Genomic DNA, 25,788 nt, shown 5'->3' on the forward strand with positions numbered 1-25,788 from the left:
TTTGCATGGAATATCTTTTTCCGTCCCCTCACTTTCAGTCTGTATGTGTCTCTAGGTCTGAAGTGGGTCTCTTGTAGACAGCATATATATGGGTCTTGTTTTTGTATCCATTCAGCCAGTCTGTGTCTTTTGGTGGGAGCATTTAATCCATTTACATTTAAGGTAATTATCGATATGTATTTTCCTATTCCCATTTTCTTAAAAGTTTTGGGTTTGTTATTGTAGGTGTTTTCCTTCTCTTGTGTTTCTTGCCTAGAGAAGTTCCTTTAGCATTTGTTGTAAAGCTGGTTTGGTGGTGCTGAACTCTCTCAGCTTTTGCTTGTCTGTAAAGGTTTGAATTTCTCCATCAAATCTGAATGAGATCCTTGCTGGCTAGAGTAACCTTGGTTGTAGGTTTTTCTCCTTCATCACTTTAAGTATACCCTGCCACTCCCTTCCGGCTTGCAGAGTTTCTGCTGAAAGATCAGCTGTTAACCTTACGGGAATTCCCTTGTGTGTTATTTGTTGTTTTTCCCTTGCTGCTTTTAATATGTTTTCTTTATATTTAATTTTTGATAGTTTGATTAATATGTGTCTTGGCGTGTTTCTCCTTGGATTTATCCTGTATGGGACTCTCTGTGCTTCCAGGACTTGATTAACTATTTCCTTTCCCATTAAGTTTTCAACTATAATCTCTTCAAATATTTTCTCAGTCCCTTTCTTTTTCTCTTCTTCTTCTGCGACCCCTATGATTCGAATGTTGGTGAGTTTAATGTTGTCCCAGAGGTCTCTGAGACTGTCCTCAGTTCTTTTCATTCTTTTTTCTTTATTCTGCTCTGCAGTAGTTATTTCCACTATTTTATCTTCCAGGTCACTTATCCGTTCTTCTGCCTCAGTTATTCTGCTATTGATCCCGTCTAGAGTATTTTTAATTTCATTTATTGTGTTTTTCATCATTGCTTGGTTCCTCTTTAGTTCTTCTACGTCCTTGTTAAATGTTTCTTGCATTTTGTCTAATCTATTTCCAAGATTTTGGATCATCTTTACTATCATTATTCTGAATTCTTTTTCAGGTACACTGCCTATTTCCTCTTCATTTGTTAGGTCTGGTGTGTTTTGACCCTGCTCCTTCACCTGCTGTGTGTTTTTCTGTCTTCTCATTTTGCTTATCTTACTGTGTTTGGGGTGTCCTTTTCACAGGCTGCAGGTTCGTAGTTCCCGTTGTTTTTGGTATCTGTCCCCAGTGGCTAAGGTTGGTTCAGTGGGTTGTGTAGGCTTCCTGGTGGAGGGGACTAGTGCCTGTGTTCTGGTGGATGAGGCTGGATCTTGTCTTTCTGGTGGGCACGTCCACGTCTGGTGGTGTGTTTTGGGGTGTCTGTGGCCTTATTATGATTTTAGGCAGCCTCTCTGCTAATGGATGGGACTGTGTTCCTGTCTTGCTAGTTGCTTGGCATAGGGTGTCCAGCACTGTAGCTTGCTGGTCGTTGAGTGAAGCTGGGTCTTGATGTTGAGATGGAGATCTCTGAGAGATTTTCGCCATTTGGTATTACGTGGAGCTGGGAGGTCTCTTGTGGACCAGTGTCCTGAAGTTGGCTCTCCCACCTGAGAGGCACAGCCCTGATGCCTGGCTGGAGCACCAAGAGCGTTTCATCCACACGGCTCAGAATAAAAGGGAGAAAAAATAGAAAGAAAGAAAGAGGATAAAATAAAAGAAAATAAAGCTATTATAATAAAAAATAAGAAAAAAATATTAAGACAAAATTTATTAAGAAAAAAATTTTTTTTAATTTTTAAAAATAGATTTATTAATTTATTTATAATAAAAATAAGAAAAAATTATTAAGAAAAAAATTTATTAAGAAAAAAATTTTTTTAATTTTTTAAAATAAAAAATATAAAAAAACTTATTAAATTTTTTTTAAAATTTTTTATAAATAGAAAATAAGGAAAAAAATATTAAGAAAACATTTATTAGGGAAAAAAATTTTTTTAAGTAAAAAAAAAAAAAAAAAAAAGGACGGACCTAACCCTAGGACTAACGGTGAAAGCAAAGCTATACAGACAAAATGTCACCCAGAAGCATACACATATACACTCACAAAAAAAGGAAAAGGGGAAAAATTAATATATCCTGCTCCCAAAGTCCACCTCCTGAATTTGGGATGATTCGTCCTCTATTCAGGTATTCAACAGATGCAGGCACATCAAGTTGTTTGTGGAGCTTTAATCCGCTGCTTCTGAGGCTGCTGGGAGAGATTTCCCTTTCTCTTCTTTGTTCGTACAGCTCCCGGGGTTCAGCTTTGGATTTGGACCCGCCTCTGCATGTAGGTCGCCTGAGGGCGTCTGTTCCCCGCCCAGACAGAACGGGGTTAAAGGAGCAGCTGATTCGGGGGCTCTGGCTCAGTCAGGCCGGGGGGAGGGAGCGGTACGGAGGAGGCGGGGCGAGGCGGGGCGAGCCTGCGGCGGCAGAAGCCGGCGTGACGTTGCAGCAGCCTGAGGCCTGCCGTGCGTTCTCCCGGGGAAGTTGTCCCCGGATCACGGGAGCCTGGCCGTGGCGGGCTGCACCGGCTCCCGGGAGGGGCGGTGTGGAGAGTGACCTGTGCTCGCACACAGGCTTCTTGGTGGCGGCAGCAGCAGCCTTAGCGTCTCATGCCCGTCTCTGGGGTCCGCGCTGATAACCGCGGCTCGCGCCCGTCTCTGGAGTTCGTTTAGGCGGTGCTGTGAATCCCCTCTCCTCGCGCACTGGGAAACAAAGAGGCAAGGAAAAGTCTCTTCGGCAGCTGCAGACTTTTTCCCGGACTCCCTCCCAGGTAGCTGTGGCGCACAAACCCCTTCAGGCCGTGTTCACACCATCAACCCCAGTCCTCTCCCTGCGATCCGACCGAAGCCCAAGCCTCAGCTCCCAGCCCCCGCCCGCCCCGGCGGGTGAGCAGACAAGCCTCTCGGGCTGGTGAGTGCTGCTCGGCACCGATCCTCTGTGCGGGAATCTCTCCACTTTGCCCTCCGCTCCCCTGTGGCTGCGCTCTCCTCCGTGGCTCCGAAGCTTCCCCCCTCTGCCACCCGTAGTCTGCGCCCGCGAAGGGGCTTCCTAGTGTGTGGAAACCTTTCCTCCTTCACAGCTCCCTCCCACTGGTGCAGGTCCCGTCCCTATTCTTTTGTCTCTGTTATTTCTTTTTTCTTTTGCCCTACCCAGGTACGTGGGGATTTTCTTGCCTTTTGGGAGGTCTGACGTCTTCTGCCAGCGTTCAGTGGGTGTTCTGTAGGAGCAGTTCCACGTGTAGATGTATTTCTACTGTATCTGTGGGAAGGAAGGTGATCTCCGCGTCTTACTCTTCCGCCATCTTGCCCAGACCCCCAACCATTCTATTGTTGATGAGCGTTTGGGAGGGCTCCATTTTGGGCTATTGCTACTAGCTAGCACTGGGGACTTTTTTAAAAAGCAGTGCCTTGTTATGAAGTCACTATACATTCACCAGTGACCTAGTCACCAGTTTCTATTAACAGAGTTCTGTTACTGTAAGTCATTCCTTTTTTTAATGATTAAATTTATTTTCTATTAGTAAAATAAATGATGGGCAGAGTAAGGAGTTAAGAGAGGGAACCAAAGAAACTGTTATCTATTGCTGTATAGTAATGAATCCCCAAATTTAGTGGGTTGCAAGTAACAATTTTATTATTTCTCATAATTCTATGTGTTGACTGTGATCACCTGAGCAGTTCTTCTGCTCCAAGTGGTTCACTGGAATCCTCCTGTGGTTGCAAATCAGCTTGGAAATATCCAAGATGGTTTCACTCACATGTCTGGAAACTCGTCTGGTTCTAGAATGACTGGGGGTCGCCTAACCTCTCTCGCTCCATGTGATGTCTCATCAGTTATGAATCTAGCTCAAGCTTTTTTACATGGTGGCCAGATCACAAGAGAAGAAAAATGGAAGCTGCATGACCTCTTGTGGATAAGGCTCTAGAACTCCCAGAATATCACTTGTATTCTATTAGTGAAAGCAAATCACGGGGCCAAGTTGAGATTCAAGAGGAGGGCAATTAGACTACTCCCCTTGATGGGACAATCAGTGTGCTTTCACAGGAATGAAAATCATTGGTCGTCATCTTGGAGACAAGCCACCACGATAACCGATCTTGTTCCTGGCCAAACCTTGGGGAAAGGGAGAAAGCCTGTGCAAAGTCTTTAGGGTTATGTGGAGAAATGACTAGATATTAGTCTAGAAAAGGGGGAAAGCTGATGGCACAGAGGAGGAAGGGCTGCAGTAGAGAGCTGGAAGTAGTGACCAGGAGTCAGGATAAACATTGATCTCTGGCTTTTCATTGCTGTGGGTGTATTCATTCATCCAGCAAGTATTTAATGTAGGAGACATGAGGCAGGGTAATAGACAGATAGACAATTCCTGGAAGCAGCATCCTTTCAGGTTGCCTGTTCAGAGTGCGGGAAACATTTGGAAGTCAGATTGCTCAAAGGACAGAGGGAAGGACTGAGGTAGGGATTCAGATAAACTTGGGACACATAAGAGTGTGGGGTCAGAGCTGTTACAGAAGCAAGAAAAGGAGGGCACAAGGTGACCCTGGGCTTCTCTGGGCTGCACGGCTGGCAGGTACATGCAGGCTTTCACATGGGTCTAATTTAAGGTGTTAAGTTCCTTATTAGTTGTCTATTTTATATATAGTAGTGTGTACATGTCAACCCTAATCTCCCAATTTATCCCCTCTCCCTTTCCCCCCTGGTAACCATAAGCACCTACTGTATAGCACAGGGAACTCTACTCAATACTCTGTAATGACTATATGAGAAAAGAATCTAAAAAAGAGTGGATATATGTATATGTATAACTGAATCACTTTGCTGTACAGCAGAAACTACATTGTAAAGCAACTATACTCCAGCAACTTTGTAAAGCAACTATACTCCAATAAAAATTAAAAATAAATAGTTATTACAAAACAAAACAAAACAAAACAAAAGCGGAGCTAATTTCCAGCAGGGTCTGAAGTTTCCATATTGTCGAGGAAGTAGAAAAAAGTAGTCAGTTCAGGAAGGAGTCAGTGTGCTGGTGGTAGATGATGTTTCCAGAGGATTGCGAGGGATTTGGCTGTGTTCCATTAGCCACTGGAGTAGGACTTGCCAGTAGGAGAACCTGGTCACCATGGATTTTTGCAACTGGTTGAAGGTGACATATTTTGGAATTAACAGGCTCTAATGTTTCAGGCAAATTCCGGTGACATCCCTAGGGGACCTGTCAGGGGAGAGTGTGGTCAGGGAGGTGTCCATTCACATTGCCTTGTCTGTGTCACCTCAGGGCTAGCCTCGCTTTCAGCTGCAGCCCCTGGTTTCTTGTCTGAAGGGCTCTCTCTTGTCTCTGGAGCTGGCTTTGCCACCAGAAGAGACAGAATAGTAATGTCCCTCCCTCAGTATGCCTTCCCCACTGATGAACAGGATCTGGTGTATAAATAGCCCAATTCCCTTGCCCCTCAAGGGGGTCATTTTGAAGTGAGTGTTCTGCCCTGGCCCCAAGTGGGATTAAGCTCCCATTGGCTTGATAACATATGCTTTAGTGACCACCTTCACTTTCGACTCTGTTTATAAGAGAGTGTATTAAGAGAAGGCCAACATATCACCATCGCAAAATAGCTTGTGACTCATGGTTCTCAAGAGGAGGGGACACACCGTGCCATCAAGGGGTGGGGCTGGGGAAAGTAACAGGGAAGGAGGCAGGAGGGGAGGGGATCTGTGGGGAAGAGCCCTCACTGTGGTTTCCTTGAGAAGGAACAGATGAGGCAGGATAAGGAGGTTTAGGGTGGGCAAGTTTGAATCATTTCAGCAGGTGCTAACGCATAGGGGCTGCCCCTTAGTTGTCTGGTACCTGGTCCTGGGTGATTAGGGCAGGTGAATAATGGCCTGGTGTTTGAGAGCCCGATAAAGGAGGTGGTTCCTGTGTGGACTCTGGGTTGGTTGGTTTGTGTTTGAAAGGTGCTCAAGAGCGAGTCCTTAACAACCTCTAGGAATTGACCAACCCTGGGAGGGTAGTCCCTCCAGAGTCACAAGAACCTAGACATTGAAGCACCAGATACAGATATAAAAGACACAGTCAATATAGAATCTTGCTTTCCTTCTCCCATATCTGTGTTCCTAGCTCCTCCCAGATAAACTACCTGAATTTGAATCCTTTTATCAGGCTCTGCTTCTGGGGACTCCAAACTAATTCAAGCAGCTCTGGTGACTCCTGTAATAACCTGAATTTGAGGTGGCTAAACTAAGATGGTGGCAGTGAGAATAGACAGAAAGGGGTTCTCTAGAATGTACACAATATATTTTCACTCTTGGAATTGTGTTAGTTGAATCAGAAAGAATATATATATATATATATATACTTTATTTTTCCAAAAGGAATTTAATTCCAAATGAAATTTAATCCTAGTCATTATTACCAGCTGCTTGATTGCTGTGTTGGAGCCAGTTTGTACCATCCCATGCTAACTGAATCTTAAATATCCTGGAAATTTGAAAGCTGGTTGCTAAAATGTTGGTAGCTTGATATTGGCTATGATGGGAGTATCTACTCCATAGAAATTAGCAAATGCTGTAAATCAGGGCTTCTCCCCCAAAAGAGCAGCTTTATCAGCACCCCACTGGTACTATGGGAAGTTTATAAATAAAGTAATACAATGTCATACAGTTTTAGTGTTGGAAGAGTAATCAGGATTCATCTAATCTAACCTCCTAAATTCAAATATAGGAAATGAACCCCAGTGAGAGGGAGGGACCCAATTTGCCCAGGATGAAACTTGGTGGCAAGACAAAGGCTAACACAAGTCTCTTGGTAAATAAGGTTCCACACAAATTTCATACCTGGGCTGGGATTTTAAAATCAATGTAAATATTACTAGCATTGGCTATTTTTTTTCATTTTCAGATTTTATTTACAAAGTAGTGTGTGTGTGTGCTGAGGAGGGAAGAAGGAGGGAGAGAGAGAGACAGGGGAAGAGCTTTCCAGAGTATTCCCTACTGAGAGTTTAATTTAATAAAACTATTTTGTTAAAGGCTAAAAAAAAAAAAAAAAAAAATTCCCCAAGCATTCGTTGACACTGTAAATATGGAAAGTCTGTTATTGAACAGCAGTTAAGTAGATGCCAAGGGAGAACATTGTGACAAAATCTCAACCAAATATTGATATGAACATATTTCTGTTTGCGTGAAAATATGTTCACTCCGTATGGGAAAGGAAACTGTAAGGAGAGAAGTACAAACAACACATTGAAGCGATGTTGAGTGGAGAAGCTGTTCATCTGCCAGAGCAAACCAGTCCCGTTTACTCTGTGAATTTTCCTGGAGAGGTTGTCATGAAATTTACTTACACAAATGGGAAGCCAAAATTCTCCCATTCAAGGAAAAATGACAGATTTTAAGGACTGCTCTTTGGTGAGGTTGAAAACACACACAATACAGTTATGCTCCAAGCAGGTATTTTGAGTGAATCATCAGGGCTTTATAAACCCCAGAGAAAAGTGATTTCACTTTTAGAAATTATGTGTATTCATGTATTAGCCTATAGATATTTATATTTGATACCATTATACAAAAATCCAATGTGTTTTGAACTCTGGTTTCCAACAGTTAGTCTACAGTTTTAGGTCTTCCAAGTCAGTTTCCAGATTAAGAAAAATCAGAATATTATTCCCCTAACAGCCTTATTTTCTTTCCAAATATGAAACATATTATTGGGACTAATTAAAAGGAACAGATCAAGCCAGAAAGATGAAAAATAAAACAGCCTCAAATGACACTGTACTAGTCTAACCTTAAGAAATACATCAGGCAAATTCTAACTCAGGGACATTCTACAAATACCTGACCAGCACTCTGCAAAGGTCATCAAAAACAAGGAAAGTCTGAGACAGTGTCACAGTCAAGAGGACCTGAAGGAGACAAGGGAGCTAAAGGTACATGTGGTACATGTACATTGGCTCCTGGAATGGAAAAAGGACATTAAGGAAAAGCTGAAGAAATTTCAGTTAAATATGGACTTTAGTTAATAATAATATATCAAGGTAGATTCATTAATTATAATAAATATACCCTACTAACGTAAGATGTTAATAATAGTAAAAACTGAGTGTGTGTACATGGGAACTCTCTGAAATATCTTTGCAATAATTCTGTAAATCTAAAACTGTTCTGAAATTTTTTAATTTGTTAAAAACATAAGTCAGAAACACATTTTTGGGAAAATAAAACATCTGTTAGTTTTAGCTTTTATCTTTTGTTCGCCGTTTGTGTAAAGTCTTACCACACTGCTGTCAGGAGAAGCAGTCATGAGCTCAACGGAGGACAAAAAAGATGTAAGAGGAGGAGGGATTCCAAAGCCAAATCATCAAGGACAGTTGAGCACTTTGCTGGTGACAGTATATAATGTCAATGAGCTCTGGCTCTAAAATTACCCAGTACCCCAACAAATGGTCTAGGAACTTTGCTTCTTATTCTTCAGGGGAATAATTATATTTGTGGGAGGGAACTGGGAAAGGAGAAACCAAGCTTGCAAAGTTCAAATCTCTTTTAATGGGGGCCTGGTGGGGGAAAAGAGACCAATTGGTAATTAAGATGCTTTTTTGCCTATGTTTATTTCCTGTGTATATCTCTTTTTGCGATAGTCTCCAAGGATGACCACCATTAATTTCTTCCTCCCCTTGAATCCTGGTTGGGCTTTAACAACCCACTTCATTAACAGGAGAAGGAACTGACTTTCTAGAACTTCTGAGACTGGGTCATAAGAAGTTATGGCTTCTTCCTGGGCCTCGGGATGCTTGTTCATAATACTTCCTCTTGGGAATCTCCTTGGAAACTAGCCACCTCACTGTGAAGAAAGCAGCCACATGGAGAGGCCACATCCAGGTACCCTGGTTGGCAAGCCCAACTGAGCTTTTAGCTCCACCCAGCCAGCACTAACTGCCAGCTACATGAGCCAGCCATTCCTGATGTCCAGCCCAGTTAAACCATCATCTGATTCCAGTGCCACCCACTATCTGACTATAACCTTATGAAGGACCCCAAGCAATAATAGCCCAGAATGAGTGCCATTAACCCACAGAATTGTGGGGGAAAATAATAAATTGTTGTTTTAAGCCACTAAGATTTGGCGTGGCTTGTTAAACTACAATAGATAACTGGAATTCTCCCTTAAAAAGCAACCTATCGGTACTTTTCCCTTGCTGGATTCCTTGCTGGACATGCTATCTCCTCTGGGACTAGGACACTTTGACTTCCCTTGTTCAGTTCCTTCTGGAAGCTGAAGATGAGCAGATGATGGTTTTGAGCATCATCGCTTTCCATGTGAACAGCAGGAGCACAAAAAGGGACCAAAGCTTGAGGTAGTCCCATCTCTCACCCTGAGGGTTGAGCCGTGCGGCTGACAGGTTCTTGGTGTTCCGGCCGGGTGTCAGACCTGAGCCTCTGAGGTGGGAGAGCCGAGTTCAGGATACTGGACAATCAGAGACCTCCCAGCCCCATGTAATATCAGTTGGCAAGAGCTGTCCCAGAGATGTCCGTCTCAATGTTAAGACCCAGCTCCACAAAACGACCAGCAAGCTCCAGTGCTGGACACCCCATGCCAAGCAACTGGCAACACAGGAACACAGCTCCACCCATTAGCAGAGAGGCTGCCTAAAATCACAATAAGTTCACGGACACCCCAAAATACACCACTGGACACAGTCCTGCCCACCAGAAAGACAAGATCCAGCCTCATCTGCCAGAACACAGGCACCAGTCCCCTCCACCAGGAGGCCTACACAAGCCACTGAACCAACCTTACCCACTGGGGGCAGACCCCAAAAACAATGGGAACTACAAACCTGCAGCCTGCGAAAAGGAGACCCCAAACACAGTAAGTTAAGCAAAATGAGAAGACAGAGAAACACACAGCAGTTGAAGGAACAAGGCAAAAACACACCAGGCCAAACAAATGAAGAGGAAATAGGCAGTCTATCTGAAAAAGAATTCAGAGTAAAGATGATCCAAAATCTTGGAAATAGAATGGAGAAAATACAAGAAACATTTAACAAGGACCTAGAAGAACTAAAGAGTAAACAAACAATGATGAACAATACAATAAATGAAATTTAAAATACTCTAGAAGGAATCAATAGCAGAATAACTGAGGCAGAAGAATGGATAAGTGACCTGGAAGATAAAATAGTGGAAATACTACCACAGAGCACAATAAAGGAAAAAGAATGAAAAGAATTGAGGACAGTCTCAGAGACCTCTGGGACAACATTAAATGCACCAACATTCGAATTACAGGGGTCCCAGAGGAAGAAGAGAAAAAGAAAGGGACTGAGAAAATATTTGAAGAGATTATAGTTGAAAACTTCCCTAATATGGGAAAGGAAATAGTCAGTCAAGTCCAGGAAGTGCAGAGAGTCCCATACAGGATAAATCCAAGGAGAAACATGCCAAGACACATATTAATCAAACTATGATAAATTAAATACAAAGAAAAAACATTAAAAGCAGCAAGGAGAAAGCAACAAATAACATACAAGGGACTCCCCATAAGGTTAACGGCTGATCTTTCAGCAGAAACTCTGCAAGTCAAAAGGGAGTGGCAGGACATATTTAAAGTGATGAAAGGGAAAAACCTACAACCAAGATTACTCTACCCAGCAAGGATCATATTCAGATTTTATGGAGAAATTAAAACCTTTACAGACAAACAAAAGTTAAGAGAATTCAGCACCACCAAACCAGCTTTACCAAATGCTAAAGGAAATTCTCTAGGCAGGAAACACAACAGAAGGAAAAGATCTACAATAACAAACCCAAAACAATTAAGAAAATGGTAATACAAACGTACATATTGATTATTACCTTAAATGTAAATGGATTAAATGCTCCAACCAAAAGACATAGACTGGCTGAACGGATACAAAAACAAGGCCCGTATATATGCTGTCTACAACAGACCCACTTCAGACCTAGGGACACATGCAGACTGAAACTGAGGAGATGGAAAAAGATATTCCATGCAAATGGAAATCAAAAGAAAGCTGGAGTAGCAATTCTCATATCAGACAAAATAGACTTCAAAATAGACTATTACAAGAGACCAAGAAGGACAGTACCTAATGATCAAGGGATCAATCCAAGAAGAATATATAACCATTGTATATATTTACCAACCCAACATAGGAGCACCTCAATACATAAGCCAAATGCTAACAGCCATAAAAGGGGAAATCAACAGTAACACAATCATGTAGGGAACTTTAACACCCCACTTCCACCAATGGAGAGATCAACCAAATGAAAATAAATAAGGAAACTCAAGCTTTAAATGACACATTATACCTGATGGACTTAATTGATATTTATAGGACATTCCATCCAAAAACAACAGAATACACTTTATTCTCAAGTTCTCATGGGACATTCTCCAGGGTAGATCATATCTTGGGTCACAAATCAAGCCTTTGTAAATTAAAGAAAATTGAAATCGTATCACGTATCTTTTCAGACCACAATGCTATGAGACTAGATATCAACTACAGGAAAAAAAACTGTAAAAAATAGAAACAAATGGAGGCTAAACAATATACTACTAAATAACTAAGAGATCACTGAAGAAATCAAAGAGGAAATCAAAAAATACCTAGAAACAAATGACAATGAACACACAATGACCCAAAACGTATGGGATGCAGCAAAACAGTTCGCAGAGGGAAGTTTACAGCAATACAATCCTACTTCAAGAAACAAGAAACATCTCAAATAAACAACCTAACATTACAACTAAAGCAATTAGTTGAATTAGAGAAAGAAGAACAAAACCCCCGCAAAGTTAGCAGAAGGAAAGAAATCATAAAGATCAGATCAGAAATAAATGAAAAAGAAATGAAGGAAACAATAGCAAAGATCAATAAAACTAAAAGCTGGTTCTTTGAGAAGATAAACAAAATTGATAAACCATTGGCCAGACTCATCAAGAACAAAAGGGAGAAAACTCAAATCAACAGAATTAGAAATGAAAAAGGAGAAGTAACAACAGACACTGCAGAAATACAAAGGATCATGAGAGATTAGTACAGGCAACTATATGCCAATAAAATGGACAACCTGGAAGAAATGGACAAATTCTTAGAAAAGTGAACTCCTGAGACTGAACCAGGAAGAAATAGAAAATATAAACAGACCAATCACAAGCACTAAAATTGAAACTGTGATTTTAAATCTTCCAACAAACAAAAGTCCAGGACAGGATGGCTTCACAGGCGAATTCTATCAAACATTTAGAGAAGAGCTAACATCTATCCTTCTCAAACTTTTCCAAAATATAGCAGAGGGAGGAGCACTCCCAAACTCCTTCTCCAAGGCCATCACCACCCTGATACCAAAACCAGAAAAATATGTCACAAAGAAAGAGAACTACAGGCCAATATCACTGATGAACATAGATGCAAAAATCCTCAACAAAATACTAGCAAAGAGAATCCAGCAGCACATTAAAAGGATCATACACCATGATAAAGTGGGGTTTATCCAAGGAATGTATGGATTCTTCAGTTTACACAAATCAATCAGTGTGATACACCATATTAACAAACTGAAGGATAAAAACCATATATAATCTCAATAGATGCAGAAAAAGCTTTCAACAAAATTCAACACCCATTTATGATAAAAACTCTCCAGAAAGTAGGCATAGAGAGAACTTACCTCAACATAATAAAGGCCATATATGAAAAACCCACAGCAAACATTATTCTCAACAGTGAAAAACTGAAAACATTTCCACTAAGATCAGGAAAAAGACAAGGTTGCCCACTCTCAACACTATTATTCAACATAGTTTTGGAAGTTTTAGCCACAGCAATCAGAGAAGAAAAAGAAATAAAATGAATCCAAATCGGAAAAGAAGAAGTAAAACTGTCACTGTTTGCAGATGACATATTATACATACAGCATCCTAAAGATACTAGCAGAAAACTACTAGAGCTAATCAATGAATTTGGTAAAGTAGCAGGATACAAAATTAACACACAGAAATCTCTTGCATTCCTATACACTAATGAAGAAATATCTGAAAGAGCAATTAAGGAAACACTCCCATTTACTATTGCAACAAAAAGAATAAAATACCTAGGAATAAACCTACCTAAGGAGACCAAAGATCTGTATGCAGAAAACTATAAGACACTGATGAAAGAAATTAAATATGGTACAAACAGATGGAGAGGTATACCATGATCTTGGATTGGAAGAATCAACATTGTGAAAATGACTACACTACCCAAAGCAATCTACAGATTCAATGCAATCCCTATCAAACTACCAATGGCATTTTTCACAGAACTAGAACAGAAAATTTCACTATTTGTATGGAAACACAAAAGACCCCGAATAGCCAAAGCAATCTTGAGAAAGAAAAATGGAGCTGGAGGAATCAGGCTCCCTGACTTCAGAATATACTACAAAGCTACAGCCATCAAGACAGTATGGTACTGGCACAAAAACAGAAATATAGACCATTGGAACAGGATAGAAAGCCTAGAGATAAACCCACACACATGTGATCACCTTATCTTTGATAAAGGAGGCAAGAATATATAATCGAGAAAAGACAACCTCTTCAATAAGTGGTGCTGGGAAAACTGGACAGCTACATGTAAAAGAATGAAATTAGAACACTCCCTAACACCATACACAAAAATAAACTCAAAATGGATTAAAGACCTAAATGTAAGGCCAGACACTATCAAACTTTTGGAGGAAAACATAGGCAGAACCCTGTATGACATAAATCACAGCACAAGATCCTTTTGACCCACCTCCTAGAGAAACAGAATTAAAAATAAAAATAAACAAATGGGACCTAATGAAATTTAAAAGCTTTTGCACAGCAAAGGAAACCATAAACAAGTCCAAAAGACAACCCTCAGAATGGGAGAAAATATTTGCAAAAGAAGCAACTGACAAAGGATTAATCTCCATAATTTACAAGCAGCTCATGCAGCTCAATATTAAAAAAAAACAACAATGCAATCCAAAAATGGGCAGAAGACCTAAATAGACATTTCTCCAAAGAAGATATACAGATTGCCAACAAACACATGAAAGGATGCTCAACATCAGTAATCATGAGAGAAATGCAAATCAAAACTACAATGAGGTATCACCTCACACCGGTCAGAATGGCCATCATCAAAAAATCTACAAACAGTAAATGCTGGAGAGGGTATAGAGAAAAGGGAACCCTCTTGCATTGTTGGTGGGAATATAAATTGATATAGCCACTGTGGAGAACAGTATGGAGGTTCCTTAAAAAACTAAAAATAGAACTACCATATGACCCAGCCATCCCATTACTGGGCATATACCCTGAGAAAACCATAATTCAAAAAGAGTCATGTATCACAATGTTCATTGCAGCACTATTTACAATAGCCAGGACATGGAAGCAACCTAAGTGTCTATTGACAGATGAATGGATAAAGAATATGTGGCACATATATATAATGGAATATTATTCAGCCATAAAAAGAAATGAAATTGAGTTATTTGTAGTGAGGTGGATGGACCTAGAGTCTGTCATACAGAGTGAAGTAAGTCAGAAAGAGAAAAACAAATACTGTATGCTAACAGATATATATGGAATCTAAAAAAAAAAAAAAAAAAAAAAAGGTTCTGAAGAACCATTCAGGACAGGAATAAAGACGCAGACATAGAGAATGGACTTGAGGACATGGGGAGGGGGAAGGGTAAGCTGGGACAAAGTGAGAGAGTGGCATGGACATACATACACTACCAAATGTAAAATAGATAGCTAGTGGGAAGCAGCTGCATGGCACAGGGAGTTCAGCTCGGTGCTTTGTGACCACCTAGAGGGGTGGGATAGGGAGGGTGGGAGGGAGACGTAAGAGGGAAGGGATATGGGGATATATGTATACATATAGCTGATTCACTTTGTTATACAGCAGAAACACAACACTGTAAAGCAATTATACTCCAATAAAGATGTTAAAAAAAAAAAAAAGGCAACCCATCTCCTGGACTTCCCTGGTGGTGCAGTGGATTGGCATCCGCCTGCCAATGCAGGGGACACGGGTTCGATCTCTGGTCTGGGAGCATCCCGTATGCTGCGGAGCAACAAAGCTCATGCGCCACAACTACTGAGCCTGCGCTCTAGAGCCCACATGCCACAACTACTGAGCCCACGTGACACAACTACTGAGCCCACATGCCACAACTACTGAAGCCTGCACGCCTAGAGTCCGTCCTCTGCAACAAGACAAGACACTGCAAGGAGAAGCCCACGCACTGCAACGAAGAGTAGCCCCCGCTCGCCACAACTAGAGGAAGCCTGCGTGCAGCAACAAAGACCCAACACAGCCAAAAATAAATAAAAGTAAACCTTAAAAAAAAAAAAAAGCCACCTATCTAGATATTTCCCAAGATTTGACCAATAGATGACTCAGGTCTCTGAAAGCCAATCTGCATGGTCCCTGTAATATCTGGCACAATTGGAAATCAATAACACTTTGATTAAATATAGACTATATTGAGAGTATTTAGCTTTGAGTATTTAATGATAAGCAGGACAGGTGTGTAGGCTCAAAGAAAGATTTTATCTTAAAGAAATTTTATATTTTCCCCAGTTTTAATACTTCTTTCACCCCCCCTAGAATTATTGAACTATATATAAGAGCCAGGGGATTTTTTTTTTTTTAAGATTTTAGTTGTTGCTCTTTTTTGGGTCACTTTTAGGTTATAACATTTTTGTGTGTGTGTGAAAAAGAAGGAAAGTAAGAGCAGAAAAGGAAAGAAGGAAGGAAAGCAGCAACATTTTTTTGTTGGAGTTGATCATCTTTTATACCTTATCCTTCTATATCTTTGCATTTTTACCCCCCCAAAAAATAAAATAAAATAAAATAAAAAGTATCAATTCTTTATCATATATCCCATGCACTGTTCTGAGTGTTGTATACATATTAACTAATTTAATACCAAAGACAACTCTATGAGTTTGGTACTGTTGTCATCTTTATTTTACAGTTGAAGAAACTGAGGCACAGAGAGTTTAAGAAATTTGTCCAGGTTTGGCTCCTAAGCCTTAAATGGCATTTCAAACCTGGGCCATCTGGTTCCGAAAGCCATGTTTTTAATTCACTCAACATCTTCAAATTTTACTAAAGTGAATTTATTGTTTATTTATTTAATGCAAATGCATAGGATTATCATTAACTGCTCAAAGTAGCTACATTTGCAAACTCTTTAATAACAAGACCTGCGTTCCTCGTGTGCATGAGTATGAAAAATGATAGACACACATTCCCTTTGTAATTTTCAGCTTTTATAGACAAAAGTGTTGGAAGGAATAAAACAAGAATAAACAAGCAAACCACAAGAACAGAAACAAGGAAAACGTGTTATAGGGTCAGATAGACCTGAGTCTGAGTGCTCGCTCTGGCTCTTGGGTGAGTTATGACTCTCTGGTAGTTTCCTCGTGTGTGAGCGGGGCTCCCCTGCCCTTCCCCAGAGGTCCTGGGAAGTCAGTGCATTTCTGAACTGTGACGGCCGGTCTCAGAATAGGGGAAGCAGTGTAGCACCGTGATGAAACTCTGGGGGTTTGGAGTCAGACAGACTGGGGTTTGAAACCCTTGCTGGCAGCCTCCTCAGTCTGTAATGAGCTACGTTTGTCACGTCAGAGCTGTGATCATGACGATGCTGGTGTGGGTCCTCCTCCACCTCCTCTACCTGCTCCGTTCACGCCCCAACCCCCTCAGGGAGAAGCTGGCATGCTTGTGTCCCCTCATTTTATTTTTATTATGGAGTAATTCAAATAGAGTAAATTTGCCATTTTTAGTGCACATTTCTGCGAGTTTTGATAGATGCACGCAGTTGCGTGACCACAAGGACAAGACATAGAACATTTCTATCACCTCCCCCGCCCCCAAATTCTCACCTACTCCTTTACGTCAGCTCCTACCCCAGCCCCCAGGCCACCACTGGTTTGTTTTCTGTCTCCATCCTATTGCTTTTTCCAGGATGTTACATGAATGAAATTACATAGCAGGTAGTATTTTGAGTGTGGCTTCTTTCATGTAATAGAATGCATTTGAGATTCATCTTCAATAGAGTTTTATTTACTCTTAAAAGTATACTTTTTTCCCCCTCTGTTCTTTCATGTTGATGTTGATAGATAAATTAATTAAGGGTGAGATCTCAAAAGTTCCTCTTACACTCAGAGATGATTCTATTCTTTGATTCATCGACATGTTAGCGAAAACCCCAAACCAAACTAAACCAAAACAAAACAACAAAACACTGGAGTATTTGTGTCAACATATTTAGCATAGTATCCCCTGACAAGAAAAATCTTAATATCCCCTTTGTAATTTTTGCACAATAAAAATAAAAGGAAAAAAAAAGAAAAAGACTCACTACTCTGACTTTTTTTTCAACTTACCCCTTCATTTTACAGGAATGCTTTCTTTAGTGACTTGGTGACACAAATCTGCAGCATCTCATTTGGGCTTTGGAGACTATTTTCAGCTACTTGTATCCTCTGTGTCTAGCATAATGTGATTTATATGTGTATGCTGACTCCATACATACTAGCTGGCAATGGACTGAGATGAAGCCTGCTGAGGAGAATCCGATGACAGTAGGAACCCAGGAAGATCAATGAGTTTAGGGAAAATGGATTTTTTTTCATGCTTTTTTCCACTTTAACTCTTAGACATGCCAAATCTTGGCTTCCTAGCACCTACTGCCAATTTTTAAACAAGGAGTTGGAGAAAAGGGGGACATATGGAATTGTTTTCTTTCTTTAAAATTGGAGTGGGTAATAAGAAGGGAAGGTCAAAGATGATTGAAATGAAATGGATGTAGCAATTTGGGAGAATTGACGCTATTAAGCTTTTTTACTGATTTACTGCAATGATTCTTACAAACTACAATTCCAGACTTCAAAGGCATTATTATTTCTAAATCTATGGTTGGCATTTTCATGCTTTGCTGCTCTGGAAATTGCTGCTTGTTTCCCAATCCATTTTGATGAAAATGCAGTAGCCCAGCCCACAAGCCATTGAGCTAGATGTAGAGAACTCAGTGGTAAGCAAAACAGCCAGCTCTTGTCCTCATGGAATTTACAAGCTAGTGGGATTTTGTGAATATCTTATAAACTCATGATAACTTCCCAAGACCCTATGGGTGCCATGATATTAATGTACCACAAAAGCACCCTCCAAAATATGACACTCAATTTGACAGGAGGAGGAAAATATAGGAAGTGGTGTGTTTGTTTGGTTTGAAAACTGAAAGAAGAGGGACTCTAGAGATTTTGAAGCTTTAATATTGTTTCATTGTTATTTTTGCAGTCTCCATTTTCTTTTATTTTCAGCTTCATTGAGGTATAACTGATAAATAAAACTGTAAGATATTTGAAGTGTACAATATGATAATTTTTTGTTGTTTTTTTAAATTAATTTTTATTGGAGTATATTTGCTTTACAATGCTGTGTTAGTTTCTACTGTACTGCAAAGTGAATCAGCTATACTTATACATATATCCACTCTTTTTTGGACTTCCTTCTCATTTAGGTCACCACAGAGTACTGAGTAGAGTTCCCTGAGCTATACTGTAGGTTCTCATTATCTATTTTATATATAGTATCAATATATGTATATGTATATGTCAATCCCATATACATATGTATATGTCAATCCCAATAATGTATATGTCAATCCCAATCTCCCAATTCATCCCAACCCCCACTTCCTCCCTTGGTGTCCATACATTTGTTTTCTATGTCTGTGTCTCTATTTCTGCTTTGCCAATAAGATGATCTATACCATTTTTCTAGATTCCACATATATGCGTTAATTTATGATATTTGTTTTTCTCTTTCTGACTTCTTCACTCTGTATGACAGTCTCTAGGTCCATCCACGTCTCTGCAAATGACCCAGTTTTGTTCCTTTTTATGGCTGAGTAATATTCCATTGTATATATGTACCACATCTTCTTTATCCATTCCTCTGTTGATGGACATTTAGGTTGCTTCCATGTCCTGGCTATTGTATATAGTGCTGCAGTGAACATTGGGGTGCATGTCTTTTTGAATTATGGTTTTCTCTGGGTATATGCACAGGAGTGGGATTGTTGGGTCATATGGTAGTTCTATTTTTAGTTTTTTAAGGAACCTCCATACTGTTCTCCATAGCGGCTGTATCAATTTACATTTCCACCAATGGTGCAAGAGGGTTCCCTTTTCTCCACACCCTCTTTAGCATTTGTTATTTATACACTTTTTAATGATGGCCATTCTGACCCGTGTGAGGTGATACCTCATTGTAGTTTTGATTTGCATTTCTCTGATAATTAGTGATGTTGAGCATCTTTTCATGTGTTTGATGGTCATCTGTATGTCTTCTTTGGAGAAATGTCTGTTTAGGTCTTCTGCCCATTTTTTGATTGGGTTGTGTGTTTTTTGGGTTTTTTGAATAAATTTATTTATTTTATTTATTTATTTTTGACTGCTCTGGGTCTTCGTTATTGCGCGCAGGCTTTCTCTAGTTGCAGTGAGTGGGGGCTACTCTTTGTTGTGGTGCGCAGGCTTCTCATTGCAGTGGCTTCTCTTGTTGTGGAGCATGGGCTCTAGGCACGCGGGCTTCAGTAGTTGTGGTGCATGGGCTCAGTAGTTGTGGCTCATGGGCTTTAGAGTGCAGGCTCAGTAGTTGTGGTGTATGGGCTTAGTTCCTCCACGGCATGTGGGATCTTCCCGGACCAGGGCTCAAACCTATGTCCCCTGCATTGGCAGGTGGATTCTTAACCACTGCGCCGCTGGGGAAGTCCAAGATTGTGTGTTTTTTGATATTGAGCTTCATGAGCTGTTTGTATATTTTGGAGATTAATCCTTTGTCAGTTGCTTCGTTTGCAAATATTTTCTCCCATTCTGAGGTTGGCTTTTCATCTTGTTTATGGTTTTGCTGTGCAAAAGCTTTTAAGTTTAATTAGGTTCCATTTGTTTATTTTTGTTTTTATTTTCATTACTCTAGGAGGTGGGTCAAAAAGGATCTTGCTGCAATTTATGTCAAAGAGTACTTTTCCTATGTTTTCCTCTAAGAGTTTTATAGTGTCTGGCCTTACATACAGGTATTTAATCCATTTTGAGTTTATTTTTGTGTTTGGTATTAGATAGTGTTCTAATTTCATTCTTTTACATGTAGCTGTACAGTTTTCCCAGCACCACTTATTGAAGAGGCTGTCTTTTCTCCATTGTATATTCTTGCCTCCTTTGTCATAGATTAGGTGACCATAGGTGCATAAGTTTATCTCTGGGCTTTCTATCCTGTTCCATTGGTCTATATTTCTGTTTTTGTGCTAGTATCATACTGTTTTGATGGCTGTAGCTTTGTAGTATAGTCCGAAGTCAGGGAGCCTGATTCCTCCAGCTCCTTTTTTCTTTCTCAAGATTGCTTTGGCTATTCGGGGTCTTTTGTGCTACCATACAAACTGTAAAATTTTCTATTCTAGTTCTGTGAAAAATTCCATTGGTAATTTGATAAGGATTGCATTGAGTCTGTTTACACATGACAACAACAACAACAATGAAGCAAAAGTGATTTCCCAGTTGAATTTAGGGAAAATTAGAGTAGGTAAATTGAAATATTAGAGAAAAGTTAAAATAAGATTTAAAAAGTTAGAATCCCAAATGCATTGTGTAAGAATTGTATTCTATACAGATGTATGGTCATAAATTTAGATCTGCTCTGATTAGTAACAGGGAACAAGATTTCTCCCATGATTCACAGCACAAATACCATAAAAGCAAAAGAACTGCTTAGAAGAAGCAAAACTGTTCTTGGTACTGAGATATAGGACAAATTTCTTCTCTGAGTCCCTTGAGGAAATAACAAAGTTGGTGTTAATATAAGTAAATGTTCATTTCTATTGTCAGACTTATCACCTTTAGTAACTTGAATACAGGAGGTTTGTAAAGAGAACATTTATGAGTATCCTTGTTTTCTGTTGTTCTCTGATAATGCCATGTGTCCCCATATGGCAGACTTATCTAGATGCTTTACCAGTAAAGATGGGGAGTGTGGCTTCTTGAAAGCACCAGAAGACACGTAGAGAGCTTCTCAACATCCAGCCTGGTCCCAGGAGGTCTGGTTGTAGGAGACAGCTCTGACCAGTGCTCTTCTTGCCAGGCCCCAGGGATAGAGTCATTTGGTGGCAGTACTGAAGGTGACCCAACTTGTTCTGGCCAGTACACTGCAGACCTCTTACACTCAAGGAGCCACCTCTCCTACTGTCTGTTGTTCCTGACAATCTGCTTAGGCCTTGGTTTCCATGATATCATCCATTCTAATGGTCCTTAAAATTTCTTCTTTGTCCTCCACCTCATTCATCCATTTTGACTGACAGTCATTGGCTTGTGGCTCATCACCAACAACTCCCATGAGTCATGGGATGAAGGGTCTCCTCTCTTCCAGGCTAAGTTCTGAAATGAAGCCAGAAACAAATGGCTTGCTGCTTCCAGTTTCCTGAAGACTCACTGGTGCGCTTTTTCACCAGCGAGTTAAAAAGGCTGTGAAGTCCCTTTCTTCTTAGAAACCTGCCCCCAAGTTCCCCCAAGACTCATCCAGATCCCAATTTAGTTGAAGGGACTGTTCTGCATGTAAACTATTCCTTTCCCCAAAGCTCAGTCAAGACTATTATATTAAACTCAAGGACCCTGCCCCTCTCCTCCTGGGGCCAAGGGCTATAACCATGGCTTCCTCTCATCTGTTTGGGGGTCTTATCCCAATAGCTTTTACCATCACTCCTAACTAGTTCAGTTATTTCATATCTAAGGAGATTTATCAAACCCACATCTCAATAAAATCATAGCTAGCCCACTTCATCTGCCCACCAAAGTACAGCAGAACATGCTCAAATTCAACCAACTGGGCAGTCAGTAAGTATTTCTAGTCTTCTACATGCCAGGGAAAACAGTGATGAAGTACCTTAGTCTCTTTCTTTAAAAGTTATATTTGAGTAACACTTTCAGTGGGTAAACAGGTTAGACTCTCTGGGACCACACTAGATGCAGACTTTCAGGATGGAAAATTCTTCTACTGTTCCTGTAGTCTCTGAATTGGGCAAGTTCACCTGATTGATTGTAATTAGAGAGAAGTACGTAATATCTCTTTAAATATTTCAGCAAATATGTGATAGCTCCATTATAGTAGCATTTTTACTGCTTGTTAACTCTTACTGATGGTGGGTTTTTCTATTCAACTCATATCCCTTCTCATTCCTGATGCTTTTTCCTTTCAGTCTGGCTGGGAAAATGAGGATGATAAGCCATCACCCTTTACAGAGAGCAATGGTTAAGAACATGTGTGCATTGTAGCCAGAATTAGATTCCCAGCACTGGAAATATCTGCAGCAGTTTATTCATCCATAATACAACTTCGTTTCCTCATGTGTACGATGGGGGGAAGTAATTGCACCTCTATCCCTTGTGAGATGAAAGCAGTCAGTGAATGATTTCCATTATTATTACTTAATAACATCACAGCATTCTAAAACTAAAATGGATCTTAGAAATCATCTATTTTAACCTGGTTGATAGGATCTTTTGACATAAAATTTCCTCCAGACTAAACAAAAGGTTTCCAACTGCACTTTGCATCTAGACCTGACTGTACAAATTGCCTTGAATATTTCAGGGTGAAGAATATTGGAGACCTAAACAGGTTAAAAATAAGCTTGGACTTAGTGCCTATTAAAATAATGTTTCTTGACAAGCCTCTAATAGAAGTAAAAATAACCACAAAAGAGTCCTTTACACCAAGTTGATTCATATCCTACTTAAAAGTGATCACGATATTTATGCCAGTCATTTACCAGGTTTCCATTTCAGACAGGAAATGTCTTGAGTAAGGAATATTCTTCTCACCTGGCACCGCATAGGGTATTACAAGGCTGGCTTGGGACTGTGCCAGGGGGTCCCAGAGAAAAGATAGGCTGGCATCTAATTCAGACCGAGGAGTTTGGAGGGGGTGGTCAGTAGGAGTTCAAATGGAAAATACTAGAGACTAAGGGCTTGGCTATAGAATACAGATGAAGTTAGGGAGCCAAGTATCTTAGTCCATTCATGCTGCTATAACAAAAATACCAGAGATAGGGTAGCTTAAACAACATTCATTTCTCACAGTTCTTAGGCAGGGAGTCTAAGATCAAGGTGCTGGAAGATTCTGTGTGTGAGGAGGTCCTGTTTCCTGGTTCGTAGACAGCTGTCTTCTTGCTGTGTCTTTACATAGAGAAGGAGTGTGGGAGCTCTCCAGGGTCTCTGTTATAAGGGCACTAACCCCGTTCACGGAGAGCACCATCCTAGCCACCCACTTCCCTCCCAATGACCCTGACTCCAAATACCATCACATTAGGGATTAGGTTTCAACATGGGAATTTTGGGGGAACACAAACATTAAGTCTATAGCAGCAAGTCTCTAAGAAAGCAAGCAGGCTAACAGGCATCCATGAAGTTGGTCTGTTTCCATCAGAGTTTATTCTTAACAATGGCATATGTCATCTCAAGGCTATTTTTGTTTGCTGGGTCATGGCTGTAAATGATCTGAAAGGACCACCTAGCTCCCAGACCTTCCTATGGAAGGGGAAACACTTTCAAAAAGGCACTTCGAATAGTCCAGGGATAATCAATGTCCATATTCAGTTCAAGATTCAACTGTCAAGAAAAACCTACTAGAATTACAGATTCAAAAGGAAATTCAGTTTTCCTATCTCTGAAGCATCCTTCAAAAAAAAACCAAAAATCAAAACTGTCAGTGTCCAGAAGGCCATTTTGCTATTATTCAGTTCATGTAAAGATACTTTTGGGACTTCCTCTGGTGGTGCAGTGGTTAAGAATCCTCCTGCCAATGCAGGGGACACGGGTTCGAGCCCTGGTCCAGGAAGATCCCACATGCCACAGAACAACTAAGACCATGCGCCATAACTAATGAGCCTGTGCACTAGAGCCTGCGAGCCACAACTACTGAGCTTGTGTGTTGCAACTACTGAAGCCCGCGCGCCTAGAGCCCATGCTCTGCAACAAGAGAAGCCACTGCAATGAGAAGCCTGCGCACCACAATGAAGAGTAGCCCCTGCTAACCACAACTAGAGAAAACCCATGTGCAGCAACAAAGACCCAATGCAGCCAAAAAAAAAAAAAGATACTTTCTTACACTGACTTGAAATCTGCTTCCTTGTGACTTCTGTATACCCAGTGATTCTATTTTTTTGTGGGTGGAGGGGGTAGGTAACTTCTCTGATGCTTAGCGAAGAAACATATTCTGCTTGGAAACATTCTGCTATTTATATTCTTCTTTCTCTCCAGAGCCTAACTGGCACCTCCTGAAAGGACTCTGAAGGTTGAGACAGGAGGAGATACCATATTTTATACAAACTTTTGCACTGATGTCTGGTTTATTTCTGTCTGTTTTTTTTTATTCTAGTAAAATACACATAACATAAAATTTACCATTTAACCATTTTAAAGTGTGCAGTTTAGTGGTATTCAGTACATTTAAATTGTTGTGCAGCCATCACCACCATCCATCTCCAGAACTCTTTTCGTCTTGCAAAACTGAAACTCTGTACCTGTTAAACAATAACTTCCCCTGTCCCTCGACCCCCCACCTTCCCCTGGCCCCTGACAGCCATCATTCTGCTCTTTGTCTCCATGACTTTGGCTACTTTAAGTACCTTATATAAGTGGAATAATACAGTATTTGTTTTTTTGTGACTTGCTTATTTCACTTAGCATAATGTCCTCAAATTTCATGCATGGTATAACAGGTCATAATTTCCTTCTTTTTAAGAGCTGAATACTATTCCATTGCATGTATATACCATATTTTGCTTTTGCATGTTTCTTAAAAATTCCATACCAGAAAAGGAAGAATCAGAGAACTCAGAAGACTAGATGGAACTTCAAGGCATGATCTATAATGTGTTAAAAAAAACAAAAGAAACTTCATGAAAATGGCATTCACAAAACCACAATGACATACAGGTACACACTCACTAGATTTGCTAAAATTTAAAAAGGCTGACATCACCAAGTACTGGCAAAGATTGGGAACTCTGATTTGTTGCTGTTGGTATGTAATCTGGTAAAACTGATTTGGAAAACAGTTTAACAGTAGGTACTATAGCTGAACATAAAACTTCTGACTTAACGATTTCTCTCCTAGGTATATATCTAAAAAAGTTGTACACGTGTGCACCAAAAACATTTATGAGAATATTCATAGACCTATAATAGGTCCCATAGGTCCCATTATATATATATATATATATATATAATAGGTCCCATTCATAATAGTCCCAAACTGGAAAGTACCAAAATGCCCAACCATGGAATAGATGAACAAATTATTGGTATGTTGATACAAAGGAATGATTTATGGGAGTGAAAATGAAAAAACTACTGCCACATGCAGTAGCACAAATAAATCTCACAAACATAATTTTGAATGAGAAGCCAGATAGAAAAGCATGCCTACTGCATGATTCCATCTACCTGGAGGCCAAACTTGATCCATAGTAAAAGGAGTCAGGATCCTAGCTAACTTTGGGGAGTTGGGTAGTAATTGAGAGAGGAAATGAGGAGGGCTTTTGGGTTTTGGTAATGTTTTGTTTGACCTGGATGATCGTTACGTGGGTACGTTTACATCTTGAAAATTCATTGAGATGTATACTTGTGTGCTGTATTCTGTATGTGTGTTCCTTAAAATAAAGATATATACTTC

Source organism: Eubalaena glacialis, chromosome 7 (genome assembly GCF_028564815.1).
Source record: "Eubalaena glacialis isolate mEubGla1 chromosome 7, mEubGla1.1.hap2.+ XY, whole genome shotgun sequence".
Taxonomy (NCBI): Eukaryota; Metazoa; Chordata; class Mammalia; order Artiodactyla; family Balaenidae; genus Eubalaena; species Eubalaena glacialis.